This window comes from Pongo pygmaeus, chromosome 1 (genome assembly GCF_028885625.2).
Source record: "Pongo pygmaeus isolate AG05252 chromosome 1, NHGRI_mPonPyg2-v2.0_pri, whole genome shotgun sequence".
In the NCBI taxonomy this organism is placed as follows: domain Eukaryota; kingdom Metazoa; phylum Chordata; class Mammalia; order Primates; family Hominidae; genus Pongo; species Pongo pygmaeus.
This window is the reverse complement of record NC_072373.2, coordinates 64,373,042-64,391,306: the sequence shown is the minus strand read 5'-3', so window position 1 is coordinate 64,391,306 and position 18,265 is coordinate 64,373,042.

Here is an 18,265-nt window from a genome sequence, read left to right as displayed (position 1 = left end):
AGTGAATTTGCATGCCATTTTCCTTAAATATCCTAAGTACAAACCTAATCTTTAAAACAAGGGCTCTCTTCTGTTGCCTGAGTTTGAAGCTAATCTTTGTTCTAATTTCTCTTTGTATCTTGTTCTGCTTTCCTAGCATTGTAGACTCATAGTGGCATACAGCATTAGAATGGGAAAGAAACTTAGAGATCTAATTCACCTCTATGACCCAGGCATGTTAGTTGATCATTTTCATCAACCTCGGAGGGGAGAATACACTCAAGGTCATGATTTGCAGCTCTGCTTATGGTTTATTTCTCCCAGCAAATAATATTTGTTCAATTTCTCTGACTCCCGATTTAATTTTTTTTGTTCAGATGTATAAAAGTGTGGTAAAATCAGATTAACCTGAAACACTGTGTGCAGTTCTTTCCCTAGAACAAGACTTGATACGTGAGTGGAAACTGGTATTTCCAGGTTCTCCTCAATGAGGTGTGGCAAATTGTGCCATGATCTGCTATTGGAACTGGTTATATTCACCCCATGGTTGTGTATTTTTAGTATTATGACTCTTCGAAATTGAGTATAAAATTGTCTACAATTTTAGTGAATATTCATGTTCAGAATTTTTTTTTTTTTTTTTTTTTTTTTTTTAAAGACAGAGTTTAGCTCTTGTTGCCCAGGCTGGAGTGCAGTGGCATGATCTCGGCTCACTGCAACCTCCACCTCCCAGGTTCAAAAGATTCTTCTGCTTCAGCCTTCTGAGTAGCTGGGACTACAGGTGCGTGCCACCACACATGGCTAATTTTTTATTTTTAGTAGAGACGGGGTTTCACCATGTTGGCCAGGATGGTCTTGATCTCTTGACCTCATGATCCAACTGCCTCGGCCTCCCAAAGTGCTGGGATTACAGGCGTGAGCCACCACTCCTGGCCTAGAAATCATATTTAAGGCACATACTATATCTCCTTTTTTCCACAGTATGATTTAGATTAAATGTTTCTTACTGAATTAATTACACTAGAGAACCCTAACCAAATTGAAGTTTTTTTATATTGTAAAAGGATTTTTAAAAGTCTAAGATCTTGATTAATAAATTAGATTCTGAGACTCAGAAGTTATTATTGAACTTTAATTGAGGAAAGCCATTAGAAATGCTAATCTGATATCCTGGGAGTTGTAAATATTGTATAGTAATAGCATATTTCATGTTATCAAACAGATGACACTATTTAACAAAAATAAAAGTCAATAATTTAGCAAATAAAAGGCAAAGTAGATGTATGAATGTAGCATCAGAATAATGTAAAATAGGCTCCCAGAACTATCTGTGTTTACAGAGAAAAATGGTATAATGGGGATATGGATGTACCAGAAGAATGCAGCCTAGATGTTGCAATTTCAGAGTACATAATTGTGAACAAAGAAATAAGCCCAGGCTGGGTGCAGGGGCTCACACCTGTAATCCCAGCACTTTGGGAGGTCGAGGTGGGCAGATCACCTGAGGTCAGGAGTTCGAGACCAGCCTGATTAACATGGCGGAACCCTGTCTCCACTAAAAATGCAAAAAAAAAAAAAAAAAATTAGCCGGGTGTAGTGGTGGGCGCCTGTAATCCCAGCTACTTGGGAGGCTGAGGCAGGAGAATCGCTTGAACCTGGGAGGCGGAGGTTGCAGTGAGCCGAGATCATGCCATTGCACTCCAAACTGGGCAACAGAGCAACAGAGCGAGACTCTGTCTCAAAAAAAAAAAAAAAAAAAAAAAAAAAAAAAAAAAAAAAAGGAAAGAAATAAGCCCAGACCCAATGCATTATTATATATTATTAAGCAGTAGGAAGTGTGAAGAATCTTAGATTTCTAGAACTATGTAGTTTGTACCTACTTTCTTACTTCCTTAGTCACTATACTTGTTTCAACTAGCAATCAACTGAAACTGCTTTCAGAGAGGTCACCAATGAATTACAATTTGCCAAACTTTCTTCTGCAAGGAAAAAATTTGACGTTGAGTACTTCCTCCTGAAAATTCACTTCTTATAAATTCATATAATTTGTACTGTACTTTATAATCTCTAGCTTCCATGGTGTTGTCACTGAATAGTTTTCTGCTATTCTTATTCTTCCTTCACCCATACCATAATTAATTATGGATATCCAATATTCCATACTTGGTCTTTTTTCTATTAATGCTACCAGAAGTTATGAACATACAATATGCATCAAATCACACATGCCCACAGCAGACATTGTTAATTGATTTTGGCAATTTTCTCTCAATCCTGATTCTATCCTAGAATTCTAAAAAATGCTTCAGGCAGCCATCAAATGATCAGAGTTTGTATATGAAAAGAAACCTTTTCTGTACTCCTGTTTTACATAACTATCTTGGAAGATCTCATCTGTACTCTTGACTTTAAATTCCAAAAAGCCTATAGCTTATTTATTAGTATATCCAACTCCTCTCACAGAGCCTGGAGAACATGGTTTGCATTGGATAAATATTTGCAGAATGAAAGCTAAAATGTTAGATTAGCTAACAATATCTAAGTATATTTTGACATACCTTAATAACTGAGTGCAATAAAAATTGAAATATAATGTTCACAGAGAATATAGAAAATAGTGATGTTACAGTCAGTTATGTACATTTTGAAAAATGTTGTTTCTGAACAAAAATTGCTTTCTTGACAATACTTCAAAATTATTGTCGAATAAATAAACTTATGTTCTGTTCAATAATAAGAAACACCCAAGGGAGCTGTGGAGCTTGGATTAGGGATTTGAGGAGTTGGTATCAGACTAGTCCAATGGGTTATTTTGCTTCAAAATAGTAAATTCCGATCCAATGACCAGTGAAAATAAAATGTGCTGTTTATTCCTAGCCAAGGTTAAAGTAGTAACATATAATTTGCACTGTACTTTGTAAACTTTTGAAAGAATTATAAATCTTTCATAATCGAAGTTACAGCCTAATACTTTTCTCTGAAAATTAATAAAGTAAATAAGTCTCTAAAATGTTTACTACAATGATACTTCCAATAAAACATGTTTATATACATAGAATAAAGTATTACAAAATTTGAGCCTGGTTTTTATCCTTTATTGTCTCATTTTTTAGGTTAGTATGCAATAGGGAAGTATTTTCCACTTTGGTAATATTGCCTAAACTTTATTTATATACCACCTTTACCATTTTTTCCTATATTCTTAAAAATGCACACTATTACCCAGCATATAGCACCAAATAAATGTTTGTTGGTTCTTATTTCCCCCCCAAAATAATAAAATAAGTGCTACCTATTATAATTATATGTTTTCAAAGATACTTGGCTTAAGCTGAGGGTGAGAAGTCTATGTATTTCAAAGCATCTAATAATGTGGTAGTTCCCAAGGGCCTGGTTTGAAGTTCCAGAGGTCCAAAGTGTGACCAACCAACTCATACTGCATTTAAAACTAGTGAGCATTCAATTCCAGAGTGTAACAAGAAAGTATTAATAGCAGCACAGAAATGGGGTAGAAGAGCCAAGGACAGGAAGGCCCAGGTCATTTATAATGTATTAATATTTTAGGCAGACTTTTTTTTTTTTTTGGTAGAAATGGGGTCTAGCTATGTTTCCCAGGCTGGTCTTGAGCCTGTCCTCAAGTGATCCTCCCACCTTAGCTTCCCAAAGTGCTGGGATTTAGTCATGAGCCACCGCGCCCAGCCAGGCAAACTTTTTCTGTAAAAGATTACTTGGTAAATATTTTGGGTTTTGTGGACTATAAAGTTTCCATTGCAACTACACAGTTCTGCTGTTGTAGTGCAAAAGCAGCCATAGACAATAAATAAGTAAATGGATGTGGCTGTGTTCCAATAAAACTTTATTTATAAAAATAAGCAGTAGCCTGGATTTGTATCAGGGGCCATAGTTTTCAGATCCTTACTCCAGCGGTGTAGTTTTGGTGCTCAATTAGTTTTCGTAACTCTACAGACTGTCTTTTCATCTTATTTTATTGTTTTATTCTCCAGTTTTATTGATTGATTGAGACGGTGTTTCATTGAATTTATGTTCTTTTAATGTTTTGTGATAAAACACACACACAGGGAATTTTCCTTAGGTTGTGATTTCTTCCAGATAGGGTTCTTAATTTGCTTTTTTGTATGTCATATTCCTTTCTTATGTGCTTGTGTGTGTAGTGTTTGCCACTGTTATATCATCAATTTTTATCATGCTCATTTTTTTTTGTCTTTTTTTAGAAACAAAGTCTCAAGGCTGGAGTGCAGTGGCATGATCATAGCTCACTGCAGCCTCGAACTCCTGGGCTTAAGCAATCCCCCCACCTCAGCCTCCCGAGTATATCATGGTCATTTTTTTTTTTCTTCTTGAGACAGGGTCTCAGTCTGTCGCCAAGGCTGGAGTGCAGTGGTGCCATTAACACTCACTGCAGCCTCCACCTCCTGGGTTCAAGCAATCCTCTCAGCTCAGCCTCCTAAGTAGCTGTGACTACAGTTGTGTGCCACCATGCCCGACCGAATAATTTTTGTATTTTTTGTAGAGATGGGGGTCTCCCTTTGTCGCCCAGGCTGGTCTTGAACTCCTGAGTCCGAGCAATCCACCTGCCTCAGCCTCTGAAAGTACTGAGAAAACAGATGCGTGCCGCTGCGCCCAGCTCATGCTCATTTTGAATGTGCTCATTTAAATTTTCTCTGATGTAGGTGCATTCTTTTGGATGCTTTCCAACTTATATGAGATTTGTTTCTCTTCCATTTGGGGCATGGTTTGTAGGCTGCATATTGAGATTGGAACTACATGCAGTCTTTGTTGGAAGGCATGTTTTTTATCTGAGATATTGCTAAATATTCTATACCAAAGATCCATCAAACTAGTTTGGGGTGTATTTTATTCTTGGACTGATTCTCCCAGGCCTTAGATCATTTTTCTAATTCTTCATGGAGCTCTGGAAAATGATGAGGCCTGGAGTATTTAACTCCTGATGTTGCCTATTCACTCCACTGTTTCACCTCTCCCCAAATTATTTTGGGTGAGGGGAGGTATATTAGTGAGAATTTTTTGGATTTGTTTCATTCAAAATATTAATACAATATTGCTTCTGGTAATTGAGAACAGGATTAGTATACCTTCTCAATCCCTTTCATTTCTTTTTTTGTTTGTTTGTTTAGGCATAAGTTTTGGTCCTTTCCTTGTTTGGTAATGGTGGGTTTTCTTTCTTGCTTTTCACTTATTTGCCTATTTTGTCTATCTGAGAGCAGTATAGTGTGGTAGTTAAAAACACAAGCTCTGAATTGAGACTGCTGGGAATCAAATTTCAGGCCGGCCGCTTACTAGCTATAATTTGTGTTTCAGTTTCCACATCTGTAAAATGAGGATATAATACTGTTTTTCATAAAGATATGCTATTATCAAATGAGTTAAAATGTATAAAGTCCTTAGAATAATGCCTGGCACATACTAAGTACTATTTATATTTTACTATTTTTGTTATAGATTTTTGATTTGTCTTCTCAAATATTGGGATAAGTGATTTTGCAATTTGGTTCACCCTGCTATCCTGACCTTCTGCTATACTAATTTTTAAAACTTTACAGATATTCTTTGTTAGAAATTAAACCTAAAAAGCTGATTAACAGACTGTATTGTAATCACTTATGAATGGTAGAAGCAGCAGAAAGGAGAAAAGGCCATAAATATATATATATAATTAATAAGTAAATTGGAGAGAGTTAGCCTTGCACCTCTGTTTATAAATCAAATTAATTTATTTTCAGTTATGTGTAGCCTTGACTTATTCTGCTGCCTAGGCTTGTATGTGATGTGACTTGCTTCAGAACATGTACTTTCTACTTCGTTTTGTCTGTTTGTCTCACACCAGCCTCTTCCAAGTCCCTGTTTGTCTCACATCAACGTCTCCCAAGTCCCAGAAGACCTTGTCTTTTAGCCACAAATGCCTTTTCTTATCTCTTACCACCTGGAATGATGTTGGCTTTAGAACTTTCCATTCCTTTCCATGTAAAAGAAGTGTTTGTAGTACTGGCTCTAGACGGCAGAGAGATTGATTACTGCCTGTCTATGTTTTCACTCAAAGTTTTAGGTAAAAATTTGGTCCTTCATTTAATTTGTTTGTGGGGTTTAGGGTAAAAAGATCCTATCAAAATCAGGGACATTGACCCCTTAGAAATATCTTGCCTTGTAAAGATTAATGGAACTTTTTCAACAGGTTTCACTGGGGACTTGAAATTTATAGACAGGCCACATTTTGCATAAATTATTTGCAGTTCCTACACCTACATCCTCTCACAGGGTGAGTGTGTTTTTCTTTTTAATCGTGGAATTACATTGAAATAAAATTGAAATAATTCTATTTCAATAAAATCAGCATTGTTGTATATGATACACAATTAATTTTTTGGTAAAGTGAAGATCAAATAGAAAACTCATTTTATTTCAGTCTTTGATGAAAATATTTTTCGGCAGCATACCACACTCCTATCTTAATATTGAACATGAGAAAATTACTTTGAATCAACATTGACGCCAGGACTTAATCTGAAAACTAAAGAATACCTTTGATACCAGTTTGTTTTGCCCTAAAAATATTTTTTTTCCATCAAAGAATATTTGTTTCTTGAATATAATTAATTGAGAGTTTGATATTTTTCTCTTAGCTCATGTTTATATTCTACCACAAAACGGGGTGTGACCAAAATATTTGGTCAGTCTGAGTCACTGTGGCTCATGAGGTCAGTTACATAAGTCAAGGTCTAATATTTCCAAGTTTCTGTGTAGCCAGTCTACATGAGAATCAAATGTTGAACCAGACCTCTCAGCCCTTTCTACTTCTACCATATTTATATGAACATGACAAAAATATAAAGAATGGCGATATGCTTCTTTAAACAATTAGGCAGCTTTTCAAGTGTTCAGAAATAATTCTGAAAATAATAGAACAGACTCCCCGGTTGCTACTACCCAGATGTAACACAGGATTTAAGGACTTTTAAATTCTTAAAAAATTAACTGTAGGCCGGGAGTGGCAGCTTACACCTGTAATCCCAGCACTTTGGGAGGCCAAAGTGGGAGGATCACTTGAGCTCACAGGTTTGAGCCCAGCCTGGGCAACTTACAAAACCCCATCTCTATAAAAAAATACAAAAATTAGCTAGGTGTGGTGGTGTGTGCCTCTAGTCCCAGCTACTCGGGAGGCTGAGGTGGGAGGATTACTTGAGCCTGGGAGGCAGAGTTGCAGTGAGTCGAGATGGAGCCACTGCACTCCAGCCTGGGTGACAGAGTGAGACTCTGTCTTAAAAAATAATAATAAACAAATATAAAAGGTGAAAGGTGAAGGTGCTCACTCCCCATGTTATTCTTCCCTTCTTTCTTTCCTTAGAGATCATTGTTCTGAAGATAGCACATATATCATGTATCCACTGCTGTGTCAAAAAGTATCGCCCCTAAAACTCAGTGACTTAAAACAACAACCACTTATTATGGCTTATAGTCCATAGGTCAGCTGGGTGGTTCTATTGACATGAGCTAGCCTAGGCTGATCTGAGCTGTGCTTGCCCCTTTGTCTGTGGTCAATTGGCAGGTCAACTGGGTGCTGGCTTGTCTTGGTATGGCCTTAATCATATGTCTGGCGGTTAGCTGATTGCAGACTGGGCAATGGGGTTGTCTGGGCCATGCATTGCTCATCATTCAGCAGGCTAGCCCAGGCTTACTTACAAGGTAGCAGCAGGGTTCCTTGGAGGGAAAGTAGAAAGGAGGAATGCAAGGCCTCTGGCAAAACATTCCGTCTCCTGTATTCTGTTGGTGAAAGCAAATCACAAAGACATTCAAGGAATGGGAAAATACACTTTGCTTTTTGATGTAAGGAGTAGTAAAGTCATATTGTAAGTGGGAGTAGGTTTCTAGGAGGGGTGGAAAATTGTGACCATTTTGTGATCTGCTGCAAAGCACATATATTTTTTCCATGTATGTGTTTTACATTTTTAGTAGATGTGTTTATGTTTATAAATAATATTTTGTATTATTATAAAATTAGCATAATTTAATACCCTATTCAATATATGCTTTTGCACATTGTTTTAAAATTCACAATCACGTTTTTGAAATGTACTGTTTTGATGAAATTCATCTCATGTAATATCTATACATTCTGTTGTTGATGAACATTTAAATTATTTCCCATTATTTTTTGCAATCACCAGCAAGTTTGCAATGAGTATGCTTGTACACTATTTCATATGCATATATGACAGTTTCTCTAGATACACTACTTAAAATGGACCTATTGTTCTAGATACATACATTTTCAACTTTATTGGATATTAATTGCCAAATTATTCTCCAAAGTAGTTTAGATGAGTTCACACATCCCTCCAGGGTGTATAACAGCTTAATTTCCTCTATATCTTTATGAAGTACGCTTCATATTATCAGTCTTATTTTTATTTTTTGTAGAGCCAATTGGAGAGTATTATCATTTTAATTTCATGTTAATTTAAAGAGATTGAACGTATTTTCATTTGTATACTGGCCTGATAAATTTCCTCTACTGTGAATTAATTGCTTGTTCATATATTTCAACATCTAAATTTTATCTTGAATATTAAAAATATTTTCACTGAATTATTTATCTTTTCTTTATAAATTGCTAGTGGTTTAAAAATAAATACTAGAAATGAGGCATTATTTTGTACCATCTTTTAGATTGTGGTATATCTTTTAATTTGGTTTATTGTACTTTCTGTTATACACATACTTTAAAATATTAATGTAGCAAAATATGTCAGTATTTTTCTTTATAGTTTGTGCATTTTTGTCTTGCTTTTGAAAACATTCATAGCTGGATGTCATAAATATATTCCTATATTTTCTGCTAAAGGTTGAAAGTTTTTATGTTTAGTTCTTTAATCTCTCTAGAATTTATCTTGTATATGAAGTAAAATAGAGATCTAATTTTATCTTTTTATCTTTTTTCAAATAGAAAGCCAGTTGTCCTGGCACAAGTTTTCAAATAGTTTTCCTTTCTCAATGATTTGTGATGCCAACATGCCATATCCCAAGTTTCTGTGTAGACGTGAGTTTGTTTCTGGGCTCTTTGTTCCATTGGTCTATTTTTCCATCTCTGCACCATTGCTCTACCCATTTAATGGCTGTGGCTTTATAATAGGTTTTCTATCTGGTAGGGATAATATTCTCTTTTATTCTCCTTCAAAATTTTATTGGCTTTTTCTGGCCCTTTGCTCTTTCACATTAAATTTAGAAGTAGTTTGTCAAGTTAAAGCATGAAAAATTCCATACAAAAAGAAAAAAATAGAACAAGGTAAGGGGGATTGAGAGGGAAGGGCGTCAGGTTATGGTATTAAATAGGGTAGTGTGGATAGGTTTCATTGAAAAGTAAGATTTGCGCAAAGACTTGTAGGAAATAAAGAAATCAGCCAGTTTTCTGGTGACACGTCTTACAGGCAGAGGGAACAGTCAGTGTCAAGATTCTGAGGCAGATTGGATTGAGGAAGAGCAAGCAGGCCAGAGAGACTGAAGCAGCATGAACAAGGGGAGAGGCCAAGGAGCTGAGGTCAGAGTGCTTGTGGTCAGAGTCCAGTAAGCCGTGGTAGGGATGTTGGCTTTTGTTCTGTGTGAGATGGGAAGTCATTGCAGGGTTTCGAATAGAGTTGTGCTGTGGTCTGACTCAAGTTTTAAAAGAATCACTCTGGCTCCCATGTTAAGAATTGAGTGTAGGGAGTAAGAAGAAGACCAGTAATGTGGCTATTGCGATAAACCAGGGGAGGGAAGTGGTGGCTTGACCTGGGTGGCAGCAGTGTAGATGTGAAAAGTGGCTGGATTCTGGATATATTTCACAAGTCGAGTCAATGGGATTTCTGATGGATTGTTGTAGGAGTGGGGAGGAGAGTGGAGCCAAGGATGACTCCAAGGGTTTTATGAGCAACTGGAATATAGTGTTGCTATTAGCTGGTTTAGGGAAGACTGTGGGAGGAACAGTTTTAGGTAAAGATCAAAACTTGGTTTTGAGCATGCTAAGTTTGAAATACCTATCAGACATCTAAGAGATGAATCTGGAGTTTAGGGGAGAGGGGCAGGGTGGGGCTATAGATTTGGGAGTCATTAGAATACATACCTGGTATTTAAAATGTGGAGACCGGATGAGATAATCTGGGGAATGAGTATAAAGAAAAGTGGTCCAAAGACTAAGCTCCTTGGTAATGATACAGAAGCGGGGAAGGGAAGTGCTGGCAAGGGAAGGGCATGGTCCCCTTAAATGATATGGAATGGGGGAAGAGCGTGGTCCCTGGCTAGGGCTCTACCCCCTGGCCTGTGCCTGCGGACCTCGGTGAGGACAGGCATTTTTGTTTTCCTGCCCAAATGTTGCATTTCCTAAGACCACCCTGGCCTGCCATGCCCCCATTCTGTGCCTATAAAAACCCTAAGATTCTAGCAGGCAAACACAAAAGCGGCTGGAAGTCGAGAGGATGCCGGGAGCACACGGCAGGCACTGGCACGCCAGCGGGCCATCGACCAGCAGAATGATGTGGAGTTTGGCAGGGGCAGTCGGAGGAGAGCCTGGGCTGCTAAGCAGACCCAGGGCTTTCTGGAAATGTTATAAAACAAGTTAAGTTTGTGGTATATAAATCATCCCTCAAGTTAACAGCCTCGGCCGTTTACAAAAAACCACACACACACACACGCGCGACGGAAAAAGGAGCCAAAGAGATGGGGAGTAACTAGTGAAGGATCTGTGAGAAGGAGTGGCCAGAGTAAAGGAATAAAATAGGAAATTGTGGGGTCCTGGCAAACAACTCAGTATAATTCTCATTTTTTGTTTGTCCTTCATTGTATTATTTCTCTACTATATTTTTCCCAGCTAGAAGTTGGATTGAAGAAATTAAAAAGTGTGTTACTTTCATTTTCTTGAATATGTTCTTAATCCTGGTTTACATCCTTGTTCAGACTACTTTTCTTTTCTCTCTTTATTTAGTGAGCAAATAACTTTGAAGTTTTATGAGACAGGATTATCTCAGTCTAAACAAAACTGGTTAGTATTGGAGAAAAGAAGGAGTAATGAGAAGGGGAAAAGGTGACTTTGAATGAAGAATCTTTGCTAAGATGAGCTCTGCAGGTACAGAAACAATAGAGGATGGAGTCATTGTGCATCTCTTCGCTCTCCTACACACCCAGTCGTGGTGTGTGCCCTTGTAAGCAGAGAAGCAAAATATTGCAACAGTTTACAATGACATTCAACAAGTGCAGCAAATCCTGTGGCAATGGATTTTCCTGCTTATATGAAGCCTGAGACATGGAGGTCATGCTTTGTGACTTTAGGAATGGGCAGAGTAAAAGGCCCTGGAAGATGGCTATCTTTTAATATAAGGGCTCTGGTAGCATTATGCAAAACAACACAGAGGTTTAGTCCCTGCCCCATGGAAGCCTTCACTTTAAAGGGTGTGGTGTGTTGCAAAATGCATGAAGTCACTACTTAGAGGTATACTTAATAAGGGAGGATGAAAGTGAAGCAAATGCAGTTCTCAGGATCAGAAAAGTAACTTGCCAGCAAGTATGTATTTTAATTGTCCTTTTTTTCTTCATGCTGAGAAATTACGTAAAAGTTTGAGATTCAAATAAGGAAATTTGAAAATGATCTCACAATACTGAAACATAAAATTTAATAGGCGAGGAAGCAACATATCCTAGGTGGCAAAGTTAAAACAAATTCCTTCCAGTCTTCTACATCTTTGACAAGACAATGTGAATTGATGTTTCTTGAGGATGAAAATCAATGGGTTAAAGATCTAGACCAGGAACTGGGTAAAATACCTACCTTTTGATAGGTTGGAATTTGGAGCATAATTCACTTTCACTGCTACAGTAGTATGAAAGGTAATGTTTGTTTTAGTATATCTCATCCAAGAAGCTCAAAACTATCTAAAACATGTGGATTATTTGGTTAGAAAAAGCATTTATTGGCTAATTCACAAATCACAGGAATGTTTTAAAAGCAATTTGAACCTATTGCCATTTGATTTTATCCAGTGATCAAGTGTCACAAGTTACTTTATGGCTTTAAAGAGGACCTGTCATCAGCGAGGAGTCTGAGAGCTGGTCTCCCAGCCTCTCAGGCATGGGTCTGTCTGAGCTGGGGATGGGTTGGAAGGACTACAGGGGTTTAAAATGTTCCAAGATGTTTCTGTTGAAATGATGGTAGCTGAATAGACTGGGTTCCTTTTGAAGCATGGCGATTCCATTCCTGTTCCTGTAGCTGTGGGAGGGATAATTGCAGAGTGACAGCATGGGAACTAGCCCAGAGATAGGGCTACTTTGTCTCCGTAAGTGAATTTCTCCTCATGGCAAACCTAAAGGTCAAACCCTCCTCTTGTGCAGGCGGCATCTGACCACAGGTGGGTTGTCTGAGATAGTCAATAGGGTCAAGCTGCATGGAGTGGCCTGTTGGATAGATTTATTCATCCATCTATTTAAAATGTTTTAAAGATTGCCATCTATGTGCCAAGAACAGTCCTAAGAACTAAAATACAATAACGAAAAAAACTAGGTGAGGATCCTGTCCCTATTAGTAAACTCATGTAGAATTAGGACTTGTGCTAAGGACTAGAAAGCTATAAGATTCTGTGTTGGAGCAAAATGGGGTGGGGTAGAGTAGGGCATGAGCCTGTGGAATAGGCTGGCCAGTGACATAAGGGGGAGGAGATGGAGCGAAGAAATGGCCTGTGGCCCAGCAGTTGGGTTGGTCTTGCTTAATTTTCCAGGACACATGAGGCCAGTCCTGAAGGAGCAAGAGTCCAAGAAGAAGGATCACCTTTGAGAGTGGACGCTCACCCAGGGCAGCAGCAAAAGGAGCATGGGGCAGAAGAAAACCAAGGTCCATACAACACAGCTAAATGCATAAATGGGCAGGGGAGGAGGGAGTGCCATCATCCATGCAACCTAGCTTACAAATCCCCTAGTGGCAAAGGGGGATTTATACAAATTTCCCCTAGTGTCAAAATCTCCTGGGAAGGGCAAGATTTTTTTTAAACATTACAAAAGTAATTACATGTGTATTTGAAAAAAAAAAAAACCCTTTAAACAATACATAGAAGTGTATGAAGCAAGGAATGGGTTTTTTTGAATACTCATTAATATTGTTTCAAGATATTAATACCATTTCAAGGATCAAAAAGTCTTAACCCATTTGATACTTACAAAATGCCGTATATATTTGTATGCATCCATTTTGCATTGCTGTAAAGGAATATCTGAGACTGGGCAGTTTTTAAAGAAGTAAAGAAGTTTAATTGGCTCACAGTTCTGCAGGCTGTACAGGAAGTATGGTGCCAGCATCTGCTCAGCCTCTAGTGAGTCCTCAGGAAGCTTACAATCACAGTGGAAGGCAAATGCAGAGCCAACCTATCAAATGTTGAGAGCAGAAATAAGAGAGAGGGAGGAGGCACCAGGCTATTTTAAACAACCAGATCGCGTGAGAACTCATAGATTGCCCACTCATTACAATGAGGACAGCACCAAGCCATTCATGAGAGATCCACCCCCATAACCCAAACACTTCACACAAGACCCACCTCCAACACTGGAGGTCACATTTCAACATTTGGAGGGGACAAAACATCCAAACCATATCAATACAACTACCCTCCCATCTCTAAATGGGCATACAAAGCAGAGAGGGATAAAGTCACTTGCCCAAGTGCACACAGAGAGTAAAAGTGGGAGCTGATATTTAAGTTCAGGCACTTTGTATTTGTAACAATTACACCATGTTGCCAATCCCCTTGTCCATTTTTGTACTCCTTGTAGGAAATATGTTAAACATACAGGTTTCTGGGCCTTACTTCTGAATCTGCATCTTTGGAGATGGGCCCCAGAAATCTGTGTTTTGAACTTGATCTCCAGTAGTTTTTTTCTGTATATTCTAGACTGGCATTGGGAAACAGAAGATAGTAAGGACAGCTTAAAAACTTTTTCAGTTAGCATGGTAAAGCCTTATTTAATGCCTGGCCATTAAGTAAATTCAGAGGTTATCTGGAAGGATGTATGTCTGTGTTGTATGTGACTATACCTGTAAAAAACGCTCAGAATCAGACAATAGATAAAGACTCCGAAGACAGACATAGAGACGAAATGCCGACTTAGCCACCCGGGGCCAGAGAGATTGGAGGTCAGAACTAAAATAACACTTATATGTATATGGCATATCCTTAATTAGTTGAGATATTTGTAGCTAACTGTAGAATAAAATTGGTGTATTAGTCTGCCTAGGGTGTGATAATAAAAAATCCCCGGAATTTATTTGTTTCTCTTAACATCACAATTGAAGAACACTGCTCAGGAATGGAAGAAATTATTGACCCATTTGGGGTCTGTAATAAGGCCCGGCTAGAAATCACTGCACAATGACACCTGGAAGGCACGGTGATAGAGCTGCACAGGGCTGGTTACAACATGGCATAGACAGGTCCAAATGTTACTTCAATTTATTCCCTCACAGTGGGTCCATGATCTGGTACTCAATTTTACCCATTAAAAAAAATCCAATTCATTGATTCACCTTGAGGTGAACCCCTAAGGCAACAACATAAAGTCCAAATAAAAATGTGTCCCAGAGTCTCTCTCCCTGCACGGCACTGAGTAAACACTGACACATTCTTATTTGTGAGCTATCAGTTTCTTTGGCTCCTCAAGAACCACCACCCTTCAGTTAGCCATTTTACATTTACCGTTAAAAATATTTGGTCAGTCTGAGTCACTGTGTCTGTGGTTCTGTAAGGCAATTTTTAAAAGTCAGAAGAAATGGGCAATACCTGAAATCATTTATTTAAGGAAAAGGAGTGAAAAGTTAGTGAAAGAGAAAGATGCCAAAGAGACATCCTCCATATTCATAACTGTTTTACTTTCTGCTCATTTAATTCTGCATCTTTTTTGTTCTTGAAATAAGCTTCTAAGATTTCCTTTACATTGTCTTTTACTGTAATCCTCCCCCACCTCTGTTTTAACTTTCAATTTTTAATTGGCTGTTATTTTTATTTATGCCTTTGGCTTGCAAAACTCTGTAACAATCAGTGCTAAACGTTGTGCTGCTTGATGACTGTTATTATTATATCCTTATTATATACTAGAAAGTGGGGCATTTTCTTTATTTTTATTTTGGATATTATTTACTATTATTTGGATATTGTACTGTGCTTTCATCTGTGTCTTATATTTGCTTTGTCTTTTATTTTTTATCATTTGTCTCAAATTCCTTTGATGTTTCAGGCCATACATATTCTCATCCACTCTTCTCACTTTGGTTACTTTTTGAATTACTGTGTGAGATTTCACAGCCTACTCATTTTCCCTCCTCCACCGGCAGGTGTGGTAGCAGAGCAGAATTTTTCATGACAGGCTAGGTGGAATTCAGTGGAGCTTGAGTGGCAGCTCTCCTGATGGGCAGCAGCCATCTTGTGTGGTTCTTATATTTTTAGGATGCAGGCTGAGGCTATTGTCTTCCCCACAGTTTACTGATGGATGCATTTAAGTGATAGAGATTAAATAGCTTTCCCAGGAATAAAACAATGAGTCAGTGATAAACATAAGAACCAAAGGCAGAATGCTTGGCTTCTTAGCTATCCATAAATAACTTAGATGTTGGTGCATTGGCAATATTCTTCTTCTATAGCAAATCTCAGATAAACATAACAAACACTCTTCTAAGCACAAATGACAACCTTGTGATGATTCTAACACAGACTCTTGGGAGCGTTCCCTTTCTCTTCCCTCTTGCCCCCTGAAGCATACTCTTTCTCAATAGGCTCAGATGTTCAGCCCAACTGCTCTCCAGTCCAAACTCCCTTCCAAGCCAAGACCCTATAACTTTCTTTCTCCTCCCTGGTAATAAAGCAGGTCTTGGACATCAGAGCTTCCCAAAGATTACTAAGTACTTAATGTGTTCCTGTACACTTTTTGAAGGTCTCTCTTATTACCTCTAACTTCCACATGTTTAATATCAAATGCCGGGGGCCAGTATCAAGCCCTGGAACAATATCTCTTTGTTCTCCCTGTTTAAGCTTTCAAAATCCCACAAACTATGCCTTTCAGTTAATGTGTGTCCTAGTCAGATGCCTTGTCTGTCTCCTGGTGTAATCAGTTTGGTTGTATCTGGACACTGGGTAATTCTGTGTGACAAGACAGGGGTGTTGCCTAAGGACTGGACAAGGCCTTCTCTTTAGCCATCTCACATGTGGTCTGAGAGGTTCAGTGGGAAGACCTTGGTGCTATAAAACAAAACCATCTACAACAAATGCCTAAAATCTCTGCAGTCTGATGTCATGTTGCACAATAAATGTAAACAACACACAAATGACTCTAATTAATATCAGCCTTCTGCAGTTAAACCAATGTGTGACTGTTTCCTCATTTTGTTAGTTTTCAAATATTCCTTTCTTCCTTTTTTTTTAACAATTTAACTCAATTTTAATAAAATGTTTCCCAAGCATTATTTTGACCACATACCCAAATTTAAGTTGTGAACATTGACAGTGTCCATTATATAAACACACTTGAAGTTAAGGACTTAACAATTTTCTAATATTAGCCTCTTTTCTATACTGCTTTTCACATATGTGCCCATTAACAAATGGGATGTCTGTTAAATGTATTGGTTTGTGAGTGTTTCTGGAAAACCACGATGCATGAAGACCAATTTCCACGCCAGCATTGCATGCATCCAAATATTAATAATGCACAGAGGCACAGAATTAGAGCAGTTAAGAGAGCAGATTCAAATGCTAACATGTCTCATTTCCCTTTTTATTGGTTGTTTTGCTTAGTACTTCTTAAAACAAAAATAAGAATCTAGTTTTCAAGTATTTCTTGCCACTGTTGAGTGAACACTTTCCCTTGCTGCCCAGAAGGTCATTTCTTGTCTCCCATACAAGATGCACGTGGTGACAGGGTTAAAAGCACTCTACATTTAGGAGGCCCTGGGTATTACCAGGGAGTTCCCAGTTCATTCTTTTCAAGGTCAAACTGTGAATAAATATCATCCTAAATCCAAATATATTCAAGGTTTGTCATGCTACCAGGTTCTTCTAGTGCAGTCGCTCAGAGGCTGAGCTTTGGAATTTCTCTTACGTGTTGTTTGCATTCCCTCTCTGCCACTTTCTAGTTCTCTGACCTTGACTGTGTAACAAAACTTGGCTCCATGACTTATTGGCTATATAACTAAGCTTTAGCTTCCCCATCTATAAAGTGGGGATAATAATAGTACTCAGTAGGGTTACTGCGACTAAATGAGCTAAAACTGAAAAGGACTAAGTATAATCCATAATATAGTAAGTGCTCAATAAATGTTAGTGATCACTTGTAAGAATAAAATGCTAATTTCATGCTTTTCTTTATTATATGATGAGAGAAGGTGAGAAATGGCTGAATGAATTATCTGAATTGTGTGATATTTAGATTTTTTTCCTGCAGAGTTAGCATTATGTTCTATAAATCCTCTAATGTAGTAGGTAGTATCTATTCTGAACAGGTCTCTCTGAATTAGGAGATTGGAAATGTCAGCAAATGATGCTCAAGTAGATTCAATTCTTTTTTGTGAGGCGGGTAGGTTTGGGGCAAGCAATTTCATGTGGATATAAGAGGGCTTCAAACCAAAATTTAAAATCTAGCCAACCACTGCTGTTTCCCCCAGAGGTTGTGGGAGAGAAATTTTATGAGAAATTTTATCCTCTATTCCAAATATTTTTTGAGGGGTGGGCTGGGGGGAGGGGAGATTCTTCCCAGAGGTGTTTTTTTGTTTTAGAACCAGCCATGTATGTTGTCTTGATACCTTGTGTATATCACCTCCCAGGCCACTTCCAAAACAGGAACCAGTGGAATTTTTGATGAACAGCTAAGCTTGGGTTATTTCTGAGAGGCATGTGGAGATAGACACAAAGCTTTCTTGATGCTGCAGGAAGAACTTAAAACAAAAGTCTTGCATGCCTCACGCGGTCAGAAGGCTGTGCCCTAAGCAGAGAAAGGAAATCTCTCTTCTAAATTGCACCAATTGCTTTCAATCTTCTTTCACTTTTACCTTCCCACACACTAAGTCTATCAGTTCTGCCAGTCTGATGTCTAAAAATAGTTGCTATAGGGATATTTGCATTTGATAAAGTGCCATAGGGTCCTTGAGGCTAATTGGCAGGGGGAATTATTTCATGATCAATTCTTTAGATATTTGTTCACAATTAAATTGACCATCTTAAAGTTGTTTTTTTAAGGGAGCATGAGCAAACGTCAA